This window comes from Silene latifolia, chromosome 7 (assembly GCF_048544455.1).
Source record: "Silene latifolia isolate original U9 population chromosome 7, ASM4854445v1, whole genome shotgun sequence".
NCBI classification, from domain to species: Eukaryota; Viridiplantae; Streptophyta; class Magnoliopsida; order Caryophyllales; family Caryophyllaceae; genus Silene; species Silene latifolia.
This window is the reverse complement of record NC_133532.1, coordinates 86,208,645-86,221,572: the sequence shown is the minus strand read 5'-3', so window position 1 is coordinate 86,221,572 and position 12,928 is coordinate 86,208,645. Positions and strand designations below refer to the sequence as shown.

Here is a 12,928-nt window from a genome sequence, read left to right as displayed (position 1 = left end):
TTTCTTTGCTTGAAGGCATTGTTGCCTTTTTGAGAGTGCCTTTGCCTTAAGTGCCTTTGTTGATCCTTTTGTTCTTGCCATTGATGATTATACCAAGAAAAGAGTGAAAATCTTCAATTTTCAATTATACCCAAATCGATTTTAAGATGAAAGGCTTTGCCTTTGTATTTCAAAAATCGACTCAAAGGTTTAAGATTTTGGTGCTTGGATTTGATTATTGTTGGAAAAGGAGTGATTAATTGTTGTTGTAAGGAAGTTTGGATTTGATTTTGTTGAATTTGGTTGAGGAAATCTTGTTTTGGTGATGGAGAGGATGAGGGTTTTGGGGTTTTTGGGGTTTTTGGTAGTGTTTTGAATGTATGAATGAAGGAATGAATGTGGGAGGGGTATTTAAAAACACCCGAAATTTTCGAACTGTAGGGGGAAGACGAGCGGATTCCCTTCGGGACACTCGAATTCTGCTCAGTCTGGGTTCAGGAATTCTCGCCTAAAGACGGGCGTCTTTCAGCTGGGACGCTCGAATTCTTCAGTTGCAGGATGAGCGGATTCCAATAAAGACGGGCGGATTCTGTTACAGCGAGTTTTCTTATTTTGCACTGGCAAAAAGACGGGCGTCTTTCTGCAAAGACGAGCGGATTCTTTGAGACGAGCGTATTCCCCTTAAGGATGCTCAGATTCCTCCTAGTTTACCCGGATTCAGTTCCATCCGTGCACTTGCATATCCCGTGTCATTTTCATTCTTCAAATCCCGTGTTCTTCATTGTAGGGGCACTACTAATGCATGAATAGCCTAGGCAATTGCTATCCCCACACTAAGCTAAAGCACTACACATCAATTAAATCATTAGTCCCTCCCTCACTTCTCTCAAAAATGATAAATATCTTGATCAAAGCATAAAAATCCAAAAATGACAAAAATGCAATGTAAGAAAAATGCGAGTTAGGGAGTTCGAAATATTTACAAATGGTGGTTTGGATAGGACTCCACCAAACTCTCATCCTTAGTGAGATGTCATGGGGGCATGTCCAAGGTGTTGTTGATGTTGCTCAACACCTTGAAGAAGTAGTCAAAAGCTTGTTCATTATCATGATAAAGATCTTCAATAGATCTTTGCCCTTGTTGTCCTTCATGTTGGTCTTTATCGATAGCATTACCAATGTAGGGATTGAAGATCCCTTCAAAATCATCGTCCCAAAGACCACAAACTTCATCTACTTGGTCACTAAAGATCTCTTGAGTTGATAGAGACAACTCTCCCACTTTCTTGTCTTGGCCAATGAGGCCATCCTCTTCATTGCTTGACTTTGGTGAGCTTCTCAAGCTCTCTTTGCTACAATTCTCTTGCTCTTTGAATGGAGCATCATCAATTTTCTTCTTCCATTGGAATTCCGACTTCTTCCTATCATCCTTCCGGCTATAATGATCAACCATAAAACATGGTTCATGCAAACGGGGAGCTCTCATGGTCTTGTCAAGATTGAAAGTTATGCTCTCATCTCCCACTTCTAGAGTGAGCTCTCCATGCTTCACAACAATCACCGCACCCGCGGTGTGCAAGAAAGGTCTACCTAGAATGATTGGAATATTGGAATCTTCTTCCATGTCAACAATGACAAAGTCCACCGGGATGAAAAATTTTCCAACTCTTACGGGAACATCTTCCCATATCCCTAGTGGTGTCTTCGTCGATCTATCGGCCATTTGGAGTATGATATTGGTGCATTTAAGCTCTCCCATCCCTAACCTTTTAGTCACCGAGTACGGCATAACACTCACACTAGCCCCTAGATCACATAAGGCTTTGTTGATCGTGGTGTCACCAATGGTACACGGTATTGAGAAGCTTCCCGGATCTTTAAGTTTTGGAGGTGAACTCCCTTGAAGTATTGCACTACTCACCTTAGTGAAGGCGATAGTCTCAAGCTTCCGGATTGACTTCTTCTTCGTGAGGATGTCTTTCATGTATTTTGCGTAGGCCGGCACGCGATTGATTAATTCCGTGAAAGGAATCGAGACTTCCAAATTCTTCACAATTTCCATAAATTTTCCAAGTTCGTCATCAAATTTGGGCTTGGCTTGACGACTCGAAAAAGGAAGTCTAATCACAATGGGCTCCTTCTCCTTGGCCTTGTCTTCATTTTTCTTTGAAACTTCTTCTTTTGATGGTTCTCCATCCTTGGAGTTTTGCACAATTTCTTCCTTGTCACTAGCTTCCACAACTTCATCCTCAACTTGCTTCTTTGGTGCTTCATACCTTGTACCACTTCTCAAGTGAATGGCACTAACCGTTTCATGTCTTGGGGGATTACTTTGAGGTGATAATTGCCCGTTTTGTCTTTGTGAGTTTGAAGATGCTAGTTGAGTCAATTGGGTTTCCAACATTTTGGTGTGGGCTAGGATGTTGTTGATGGTGATTTCCTTTGCTTGACTATCCTTTTGCATTTGAGTGAAAAACTCTTGTTGATTCTTTTTCATTTGGAGGACCGCTTTTTGAACATCAAAACCTTGGTCATTTTGTTGATTGTATGGAGTTTGATTTTGGTAACCTTGGTTTTGGTTATAAAAGGGTCTTTGATTTTGGTTTCTCATGGGAGGTGGGGTGTATGTTGGTTGAGGGTTTTGAACATTTTGTCTTTTGTATGAGAGATTTGGGTGGAATTTGGTGCTCTCATTGTAATAATTGGAATAAGGGGTACCACTCTTGTATGCTTGAAAGGCATTCACTTGTTCATTTGTTCCCCTACATTCACTTTGGTCATGTCCCAAAGTTCCACAATTCTCACATATCCCACTTGGGACTGATGAAGATGCCGTCATGGCATTGACATGATGCTTTGGTGATTTTGAGCCTTCTTCAAGCCTAGTCATAGCTTTTTCAAACTTCAAGTTGATGGTATCAACGTGAGCACTAAGTTGAGCACCCAATTGAGTAATGGAGTCCACTTCATGCTTTCCTCCTCTAGTGGCCTTGCGAGGTCTACTATATTGTGAGTTATGGACCGCCATTTCCTCAATCTTGTTCCAAGTTTGATTGTCGTCAACTTCGGTGAACATTCCATTTGATCCCATGTTGAGAATGTTTATTGAATCTTCATAAAGACCGTTCCAAAATGGTTGTACCAAGAACCACTCGCTAAGTCCATGGTGAAGACATGAGCGGCAAATTCCCTTGAATCGCTCCCAAGCTTCATACAAAGATTCTTCATCTCTTTGCATAAAGCCCGTAATTTGAGCTCTTAGCATGTTAGTCTTTTCCGGTGGATAGAACTTTTTGTAGAAAGCTAGAGCCAATTTCTTCCAAGAATCAATTCCGAGAGTAGCCTTATCAAGGCCTTTCAACCATTGTTTCGCGGTGCCAATTAGAGAAAAAGGAAATAAGACCCATCGAATTTGGTCTTGAGTTACACCGGTTTGAGATATCGCATCACAATAGTCAAAAAAAGTCTCCATGTGAGAGTGAGGGTCTTCACTAGGCATCCCCCCAAATTGGCTTCTTTCGACTAATTGGATAAATGCGGATTTGGCAATGAAATTTCCGGTTAAGTGTTGTGGTGTGGGAGTACCATTGGGTAAGTTCTCCTCGGTTGGTACGGAATGTGATGAAAATTTAGGCATTGTGGGTTGATTTTGTGTTGGATTTTCTGTTGGGTTCTCCTCACCTTCTCTTGCAAAAGGGTTGATGAACTCAATATTGTTTGGTTGAATATCTACAACCTCACCAATACCTCTCAAAGTTCTCCTAGCAAGTCTTCTATTGGTTGTCAAAGTCCTTTCAATTTCGTGATCAAAGGGTAACAAGTTACCTTGTGATCTTCTAGACATGCAAAATAACAAACAACTCGAAAATAATTAGAACAAACCTTGAGGAGTTTTACTTCCCCAAGGAAAAGAAAGACACAACTAATAACAATATAAGAAAATCTAAATCAAGTTAACACCGTCCCCGGCAACGGCGCCATTTTTGGTCAGACTCTCGAGGAGATTTAGTTTTCGGTACTTGTCGTTAGGAGCACCTAGACCAAAACACAATTTATAACTTCACAAACAACTCTACAATTAGTAAAGAGGCAAGTAAAGGTCGGATCCCAAGGGACGGGAATTGAGATGAGATTTTCTATTGCAACTAGTGGTGTCTAAGGGTGTCACAAATTGGGGTTTGAAGTAGAAGATAACTAAACTAAATAACAATGAAAGTAAACAAGCAAGATGATTAAAAAGGGATGTAAACAATTGATAAAAGGCACTAGGGTGTCATGGGGTCATAGGGGATTCATGGGAATTGATCATACAAACATATTCTCAAATTATAAGCAAGCAATTATTGTTGTGATGGATCGAGTTGGTTTGTATCTTACGATCCTAGGAAAGTTTGGGTCCCGGAGCCGAATCGATTAGATTGTACAACACCTACAAGTCGACTTAATCTTCCCTACTCAACTATATGCATGGTCTAATGAGACTCGAGTTGGTTTATGTCTTACAAGTCTCATTGAAAAGAAGAGTGATGGGTAAAAAAAAGCAAGGATTCATAGGCTCGCATTTCATCAAACATAACATGTGCATAAGTTGAGATCACAACAAGCAAGCAAATAAACTATGAAAACATATTAAATTAAGCATGAATCATCCCCCATGTTGGTTTTCCCTAATTACCCATTAACCCTAGCTAAGGAAACTACTCACTCATTATCATGTTGAACATGCTAGCAAGGTTGTCAATCATACCAACAAAGTGAAACATGATGAATAAATGAAAATGATTAACAATAATTAAAAAGGGATTAAGAGAATTATACCTACTAATGATTCCAATAATAAAGCAAAGAATAATAGAAGTACTTGATGATTGATTGGAAGGTTGTCAATCTCCCAATGATAACCCAAATAATCTTCAATTACCCAAAACAAAGGATGAACAAGAGAGAGATTAAGGAAATGAAACTTGTATTAAAACTTGATTAAATGTTGATTACAAGATTAAAGAGAGATTTGATTGATATTAACTACACTAAAGATTGCTAAGAAGAACATACTCTTCTAATTAGCCTAATGGGGTATTTATAGTGGGGATTAGTTACATAAATTAGGGTTTACTAAGGGCTTAAATGACGATTAAGTCCTTGAGGAATCGCCGGTCTCTAGGGAGACTCCAGTCTCCTTTTCGCCGGTCTTACAAAAATATGCGGATCCTTCCTTGAAGCTTGTAGAAGACGAAATGGCTGTTAGAGAATCCGGGCGTCCAGGGCACGGGACGGGCGGATTCTGGTGATTCTGGACGGGCGTCCAGATGGGGAAGACGGGCGGATTCTGGGTGTTTTGGACGGGCGTCCACAGGGGGAAGACGCTCGGATTGTGGGTGCTGGACGGGCGTCTTGTGAACAATCCGCCCGGATTGTCTTACAGCTTCTTTCCTTCTTCTTTTCTTCCTTTTTCTTCATAAAATCCTTGAGGATTTCCTCGGGGATGCAAGGATCTTTTCTCATCATTACCCATCTACTATAGTATGTACAAAGGCCTTCTAATCTTGTCTTCTCTTTGATGCTTGGTCATTGAATTCAATCAATTCAGCTTTATTTTGCCATGAAAATGCAAGGTTTGCACTCCTTTCCTACCAAGGACACAAAACCTCAAAGAATATGCAAAACAAAGGACTAAAGACAATAAATGACCCAAATATGCACTAAAAAGCATGGTAACAAGGCTAATTCGGGGACTAAATATGCTCTAATTATGGTCACATCAACTATCCTTTTGCATTTGAATGAAAAACTCTTGTTGATTCTTTTGCATTTGGAGGACCGCTTTTTGAACATCAAAACCTTGGTTACTTTGTTGATTGTATGGAGTTTGATTTTGGTAACCTTGGTTTTGGTTGTAAAAGGGTCTTTGATTTTGGTTTCTCATGGGAGGTGGGGTGTATGTTGGTTGAGGGTTTTGAACATTTTGGCTTTTGTATGAGAGATTTGGGTGGAATTTGGTGTTTTTATTGTAATAATTTGAATAAGAGGTACCACTCTTGTATGCTTGAAAAGCATTCACTTGTTCATTTGTTCCCCTACATTCACTTTGGTCATGTCCCAAAGTTTCACAATTCTCACATATCCCACTTGGGATTGATGAAGATGCCGTCATGGCATTAACATGTTGCTTTGGTGATTTTGAGGCTTCTTCAAGTCTAGCCATAGCTTTTTCGAACTTCAAATTGATGGTATCAATGTGAGCACTAAGTTGAACCCCCAATTGAGTAATAGAGTCCACTTCATGCTTTCCTCCTCTAGTAGCCTTGCGAGGTCTACTATATTGTGAATTATGGACCGCCATTTCCTCAATCTTGTTCCAAGTTTGATTGTCGTTAACTTCGGTGAACATTCCATTTGATCCCATGTTGAGAATGTTTCTTGAGTCTTCATAAAGACCATTCCAAAATTGTTGTACCAAGAACCACTCGCTAAGTCCATGATGAGGACATGAGCGACAAATTCCCTTGAATCGCTCCCAAGCTTCATACAAGGATTCTTCATCTCTTTGCTTAAAGCCCGTAATTTGAGCTCTTAGCATGTTAGTCTTTTCCGGTGGATAGAACTTTTTGTAGAAAGCTAGAGTCAACTTCTTCCAAGAGTCAATTTCGAGAGTAGCCTTATCAAGGCCTTTCAACCATTGTTTTGCGGTGCCAATTAGATAAAAAGGAAATCGGACCCATCGAATTTGGTCTTGAGTTACACCGGATTGAGAAATCGCATCACAATAGTGAGAATGAGGGTCTTCACTAGGCATCCCCCCAAATTGGCTTCTTTCGACTAATTGGATAAATGCGGATTTGGCAATAAAGTTTCCGGTTAAGTGTTGTGGTGTGGGAGTACCATTGGGTAGGTTCTCCTCGGTTGGTACGGAATGTGATGAAAAATTAGACATTGTGGTTGATTTTGTGTTGGATTTTGTGTTGGGTTCTCCTCACCTTCTCTTGCAAAAGGGTTGATGAACTCAATAGTGTTTGGTTGAATATCTACAACCTCACCAATACCTCTCAAAGTTCCTCTAGCAAGTCTTCTATTGTTTGTCAAAGTTCTTTCAATTTCGTGATCAAAGGGTAACAAGTTACCTTGTGATCTTCTAGACATGCAAAATATCAAACAACTCGAAAATAATTAGAACAAACCTTGAGGAGTTTTACTTCCCCAAGGCAAAGAACGACACAACTAATAACAATTTAAGAAAATCTAAATCAAGTTAACACCGTCCTCGGCAACGGCGCCATTTTTGGTCGGACTCCCTTGGGAGGTTTAGTTTTCGGTACTTGTCGTTAGGAGCACCTAGACCAAAACACAATTTATAACTTCACAAACAACTCTACAATTAGTAAAGAGGCAAGTAAAGGTCGGATCCCAAGGGACGGGAATTGAGATGAGATTTTCAATTGCAACTAGTGGTGTCTAGGGGTGTCACAATTTGGGTTTTGAAGTAGAAGATCACTAAACTAAATAGCAATAAAAGTAAACAAGCAAGATGATTAAAAAGGGATGTAAACAATTGATAAAAGGCACTAGGGTGTCATGGGGTCATATGGGATTCATGGGAATTGATCATACAAACATATTCTCAAATTATAAGCAAGCAATTATTGTTGTGATGGATCGAATTGGTTTATATCTTACAATCCTAGGAAAGTTTGGGTTCCGGAGCCGAATCGATGATTAGATTGTACAACACCTACAAGTCGACTTAATCTTCCCTACTCAACTATATGCATGGTCTAATGAGACTCGAGTTAGTTTATGTCTTACAAGTCTCATTGAAAAGATAGGTGATGGGTAAGAAATGCAAGGATTCATAGGCTCACATTTCATCAAACATAACATGTGCATAAGTTGAGATCACAACAAGCAAGCAAATAAACTATGAAAACATATTAATTTAAGCATGAATCATCCCCCATGTTGGTTTTCCCTAATTACCCATTAACCCTAGCTAAGGAAACTACTCACTCATTATCATGTTGAACATGCTAGCAAGGTTGTCAATCATACCAACAAAGTAAAAAATGATGAATAAATGAAGATGATTAACAATAATTAAAAAGGGATTAAGAGAATTATACCTACTAATGATTCCAATAATTAAGCAAAGAATAATAGAAGTACTTGATGATTGATTGGAAGGTTGTCAATCTCCCAATAATAACCCAAATAATCTTCAATTACCCAGAATGAAAGATGAACAAAAGAGAGATTAAGGAAATGAGATTTGTATTAAGACTTGATTAAATGTTGATTACAAGATTAAAGAGAGATTAGATTGATATAAACTACACTAGAGATTGCTAAGAAGAACATGATAACCTAATTAGACTAATGAGGTATTTATAGTGGGGATTAGGTACATAAATTAGGGTTTACTAAGGGCTTAAATGACGATTAAGTCCTTGAGGAATCGCCGGTCTCAAGAGAGACTCCGGTCTCCTTTTCGCCGGCCTTTGAAAAATATGCGCATCCTTCATTGAACAAGTAGAAGACGGAATAGCTGTCACACAATCCGAGCGTCCAGGGCACAGGACGGGCGGATTGTGGGTCTTTTGGACGAGCGGATTCTTGGGGTGGACGGGCGGATTGTGGTGGTTTTGGACGAGCGTCCAGCTGAGGAAGACGCTCGGATTGCTTGTCTTGGACGGGCGGATTGTCGGCAATTCGCTCGGATTCTCTGTCAGCTTCTTCCTTTCTTCTTTTCTTTCTTTTTCTTCATAAAATCCTTGAGGATTTCCTCGGGGATGCAATGATCTTTTCTCATCATTGCCCATCTACTACAATATGTACAAAGGCCTTCTAGTCTTGTCTTCTCTTTGATGCTTGGACATTGAATTCAATCAATTTAGCTCCATTTTGCCATGAAAATGCAAGGTTTGCACTCCTTTCCTACCAAGGGATCAAAACCTCAAAGAATATGCAAAACAAAGGACTAAAGACAATAAATGACCCAAATATGCACTAAAAAGCATGGGAACAAGGCTAATTCGGGGGCTAAATATGCTCAAATTATGGTCACATCAACCTTGCTTGTCACAATGAGCGAATATTCTCTGACAGGTGTTTCGACACACCTTTATTATGTTCCCCCAGCGAGAGTACACGGACAGACATTCCCTCTCGAGACATGGAGATTAGTTCCCGATTATGTTCCCCCAGCGAGAGTTCACGGACAGGCAATCGTCCCTCTCGAGACATGGAGATCAACATCGACCCCAAGCTCTTCCAAAGTTTGTTTGAAGCCGACCCAAGCAGATTTCTCCCAGCAGTTCCAGACTACGTCCTACTGCCTCCTCCCAATATCGCATTTTGTTTCCCCTAGAGTTTCAAGGAATTTCAGGTATGGTCTCTTCTTATGGCTGGCGAGCCTCCTTACGTAGTCTAATGGACTTTAACCGACCCTCCCCGATAGTCGACATACTCTAAAATGTTCCCGACGACAGGTCCTTGGCTCAGACCCCTTGAGTCGCCTCGCGTCGTCATAGTCGTCAGGTTGTAATCTTCGATTGACCTGATGGCTATACTTTGACTTTCGCCTTGTCCAAGCCTCAGTCAAAGTAGGGGCTCATTAGATACCTCATTTCTGCACCTCCCGCAAACCACCCGGTGATGATTGGGCCGCATGTTTGGTATACGAAACGATTTATGACAGTTCGTAAGTTTATCGTCAAGTGATCGCTCAAACACTTGTGTCTACCTCTTAATTGTCATCTACGTGCCGATACGCTCGTTTTGGCAGTAATTAGAGTACATTTGGAGTCCGGGTCAAAAAGCGTCTTTATTTTCTAATAGCCGAGTCAGAATGTTCTGGAATGTTCCGGATATTTCTATTCCATATTTTTTCCAATATTTTGATCTTTGGTAAAATATATCCCATAATATTCGCACAAAATATTAAGGAAACGAGATTAATCCGCTATTCCATAATAGAAACGCGGAAATATTTCTTCCGCAGAGGGAAACCACTGAGGAAAGGACGCAGCAGGTGCTGCGCCTCTTCCAAGGGACGCAGTGCCTGCTGCGCCTCTTCCTCAGTCCTTTTCTGCGTATTTTTCGTATCTTTTTGAGATTCACTTCCAAAGTTTCTCCGAAAACCCTAATTTCCTCCGTGTGATTAGTATAAATAGAGACCTTCGGTTTCACATATTTCTCACGTGAGTGTCCGCCCTTCTCTTTTCCCTTTGCATTCTAGACCACGTTCTTACTTTTTGGCGTCTACGTGCTTGAACTTTCGACCACGTAAGCTCGAATCTTTCTGAGTACCAGCCTCGTTTTGCATGACCGACCAATTTGACCAACTCCACATCAATCAACATTAATCAATCTTATTTGTTTTCCTCCTAGAGGGCACTTTCGTCGTACATTCGAGTCGAGCATCACTAAACGTTAACTTGGGTCATCTCGTTTCGTCAAACATGTAAGTCTGAGGGTGTAAATCCTTCTTTTAATTATTGTTCTTTATTTTTGTAATCAATTGTAAGATTTATGACGAAAGTATTCTTAAAACCTATTTGTAAAACCTTGTTTAAAAACCCTTTTTACGGATCATCAGAAGACAACCGTCGAGAAAGGACGCAACAACTGCTGCGCCTCTTCGAAGGGACGCAGTACCTGTTGCGCCTCTTCGTGAGGCTGCCGTAGTTCCTGCTTCCGTTCTTCTTCCTTCGTCTTTTGAAAATTCGATTGTTTTGTTTCGTTTTCAATTGTTCATTGTTTAATTAACGTGATAATTTAAGTATGATAATTTTAACTCGTAACATGTAAATAATTCATTGTTGATTAACTCATCTTTTAATTCCCGACTTAAATCCCTTATAATTCATATTTGCAGGTTTTCGTCATTAAAATCAATTCGGGTTTTAGAGATTCGATTTACCCATATTGAATCTCTGGAATTCATCTTTGATATACTTGTATCTGTTATTCGCCTTCACCATCATTAACTCATCATTAATAACCTGTTTAGTCTAATTAATTTGATTAGTTTGTAATTATAATCTTATAAATCTTGTAAATAATTCGTTCTAATCAGTTTCATTCATGTTTTATCGTTTTTATGACCTCATTCACATGTAAATAATATGTTAATCACTTTCATCCGAGTCAATTATCCATTAATCAAGAATTAAATTCACCAATGAACATTAACGAGTTGCGGTTCCGGCTTCACAGCCAGAACTCAACCCAGGAACAGACGCAGCGACTGCTGCGCCTCTTCCAAGGGACGCAGATCTACTGCGCCTGTTCCCGGTTGATTTATGTCCCTGAACTCCCGTTTCTGCTTTGACCTAGTTATTAATTACGTATTTAATTAACTATTAATCGTATTATCACCTAATTTCTGTTCGTTTATTCATTTATTCTTTCTTTTCTAAAACCATCCGTTTTAAATGTATTTTCGACATAAATCAATAAATCCGATATAATTATTGTAATTTTCTTTATTGTATTTTTTTATTGTATTTCTTTTATCGTATTGCTTGTATGCTCTCACATGCAATTAACCTAAATTTCTACCTCGACATTAATTGTATGCTAAACTACATGTTTCACCGACTTAGTTTAATTCTCACGTGCTAGGATTAATCTAATGGATGTTGCATTGCATACATATAATCGACAATATATCGAGTATAAATAATTTCCCTAATCATTAGTAGAGGCCGCTATCGAGGCGGGCGGGATTAGGCATTCGATCAAAAGAGCTTCCTAATACGTACCCTCACCCCTTACTCCAGGTCTCTATGAACATCCGTGTTCATTGGCATCCACGAGAGTCATTCTAGACATAGAATGCTAAGGGTGACGAGTGCTTAGTGTTCATGTCACTACTTTGTGTCTTGACATGACACGAGGTATTCGAACGGTTTCCAATTTTCCACAATAAATTGGTGGCGACTCCACAAATGCAAAACAAACCAAGAAGGAAAAGCTTGCTTCGCTTTTCGCCCCCGTGGGCCCGCGTCCACAGCACCTCGAGAGACTGAATCTTACCTTGTGGTCGTCGCTATTCTCCCTTAACCCTCTGACATGTCAAACATCGAGCCACAAACTCAGCTGTTTCCTTCTTCATCCCAGGCCACCAGAAAGTCTTCTTCAAATCTTTATACAATTTGTCACCGCCTGGATGTACCGAATATGGTGTGCAATGAGCCTCTGTCATTATCATCTTCCTCAATTCCTCATCATTGGGTACACACCACCTGCCATCGAATCTCACACTGCCATCTGTATGAATAGAGAACCTAGACACTGCCCCGTTCTCTACTCCAACCCTCCACTCCTCAATCTTAGGATCCAAAGCCTATTTCCTGCGAATATCATCATAAAGATCTGACTCCACTATCAAGTCCCCTCTAGCATCCCTTTTCTGTATCATATGTATCCCCATCTTCCCCACCTCATCTCTCAACCTCATCAAAGACATGGTTGTACATAGCGAATGCACACTCTTCCTGCTCAGCGCATCAGCAACCACGTTTTCCTTCCCCTCATGGTATATAATATCCATGTCATAATCCCCTATCAGCTCCATCTACCTCCTCTGTCTCATGTTCAGCTCCTTTTGAGTGAAGATATACTTGAGACTCTTGTGATCTGAAAACACCTTAAAGGTTGCCCCATAAAGATAGTGCCTCCAAATCTTGAGAGCAAACACAACTACACCCAACTCCAGATCATGTGTCGAATAGTTCTCCTCATAAGGCTTCAATTGCCTAGAAGCATAAGCAATTACTTTCCCGTTATGCATCAACACGCATCCCAAACCATTCTTTGAAGCATCTGTATATACCTCAAAGTTCTCACACCCTTCAGGTAATGCTAAGACTGGAGCTGTGGTCAAACGCTCCTTTAATGTTTGGAACGCCGTCTCACAACTTTCATCCCAACGAAACCTGTTCTCTTTCCT

The 12,928-nt window shown here is 40.1% G+C and overlaps 2 non-coding genes across 2 annotated transcripts; both read left to right on the top strand.

Annotated features, from left to right (window-relative positions):
• The first annotated feature begins 3,137 nt into the window (after window positions 1-3,137).
• LOC141593685 (small nucleolar RNA R71) lies at window positions 3,138-3,244 on the top strand. Its single transcript, XR_012521755.1, has one exon. It is a non-coding gene; the product is annotated as a small nucleolar RNA R71 (small nucleolar RNA).
• Window positions 3,245-6,452: 3,208 nt separating this feature from the next.
• Window positions 6,453-6,559, top strand: LOC141593250 (small nucleolar RNA R71). The gene has a single exon (XR_012521351.1). It is a non-coding gene; the product is annotated as a small nucleolar RNA R71 (small nucleolar RNA).
• The last annotated feature ends 6,369 nt before the right edge of the window (window positions 6,560-12,928 follow it).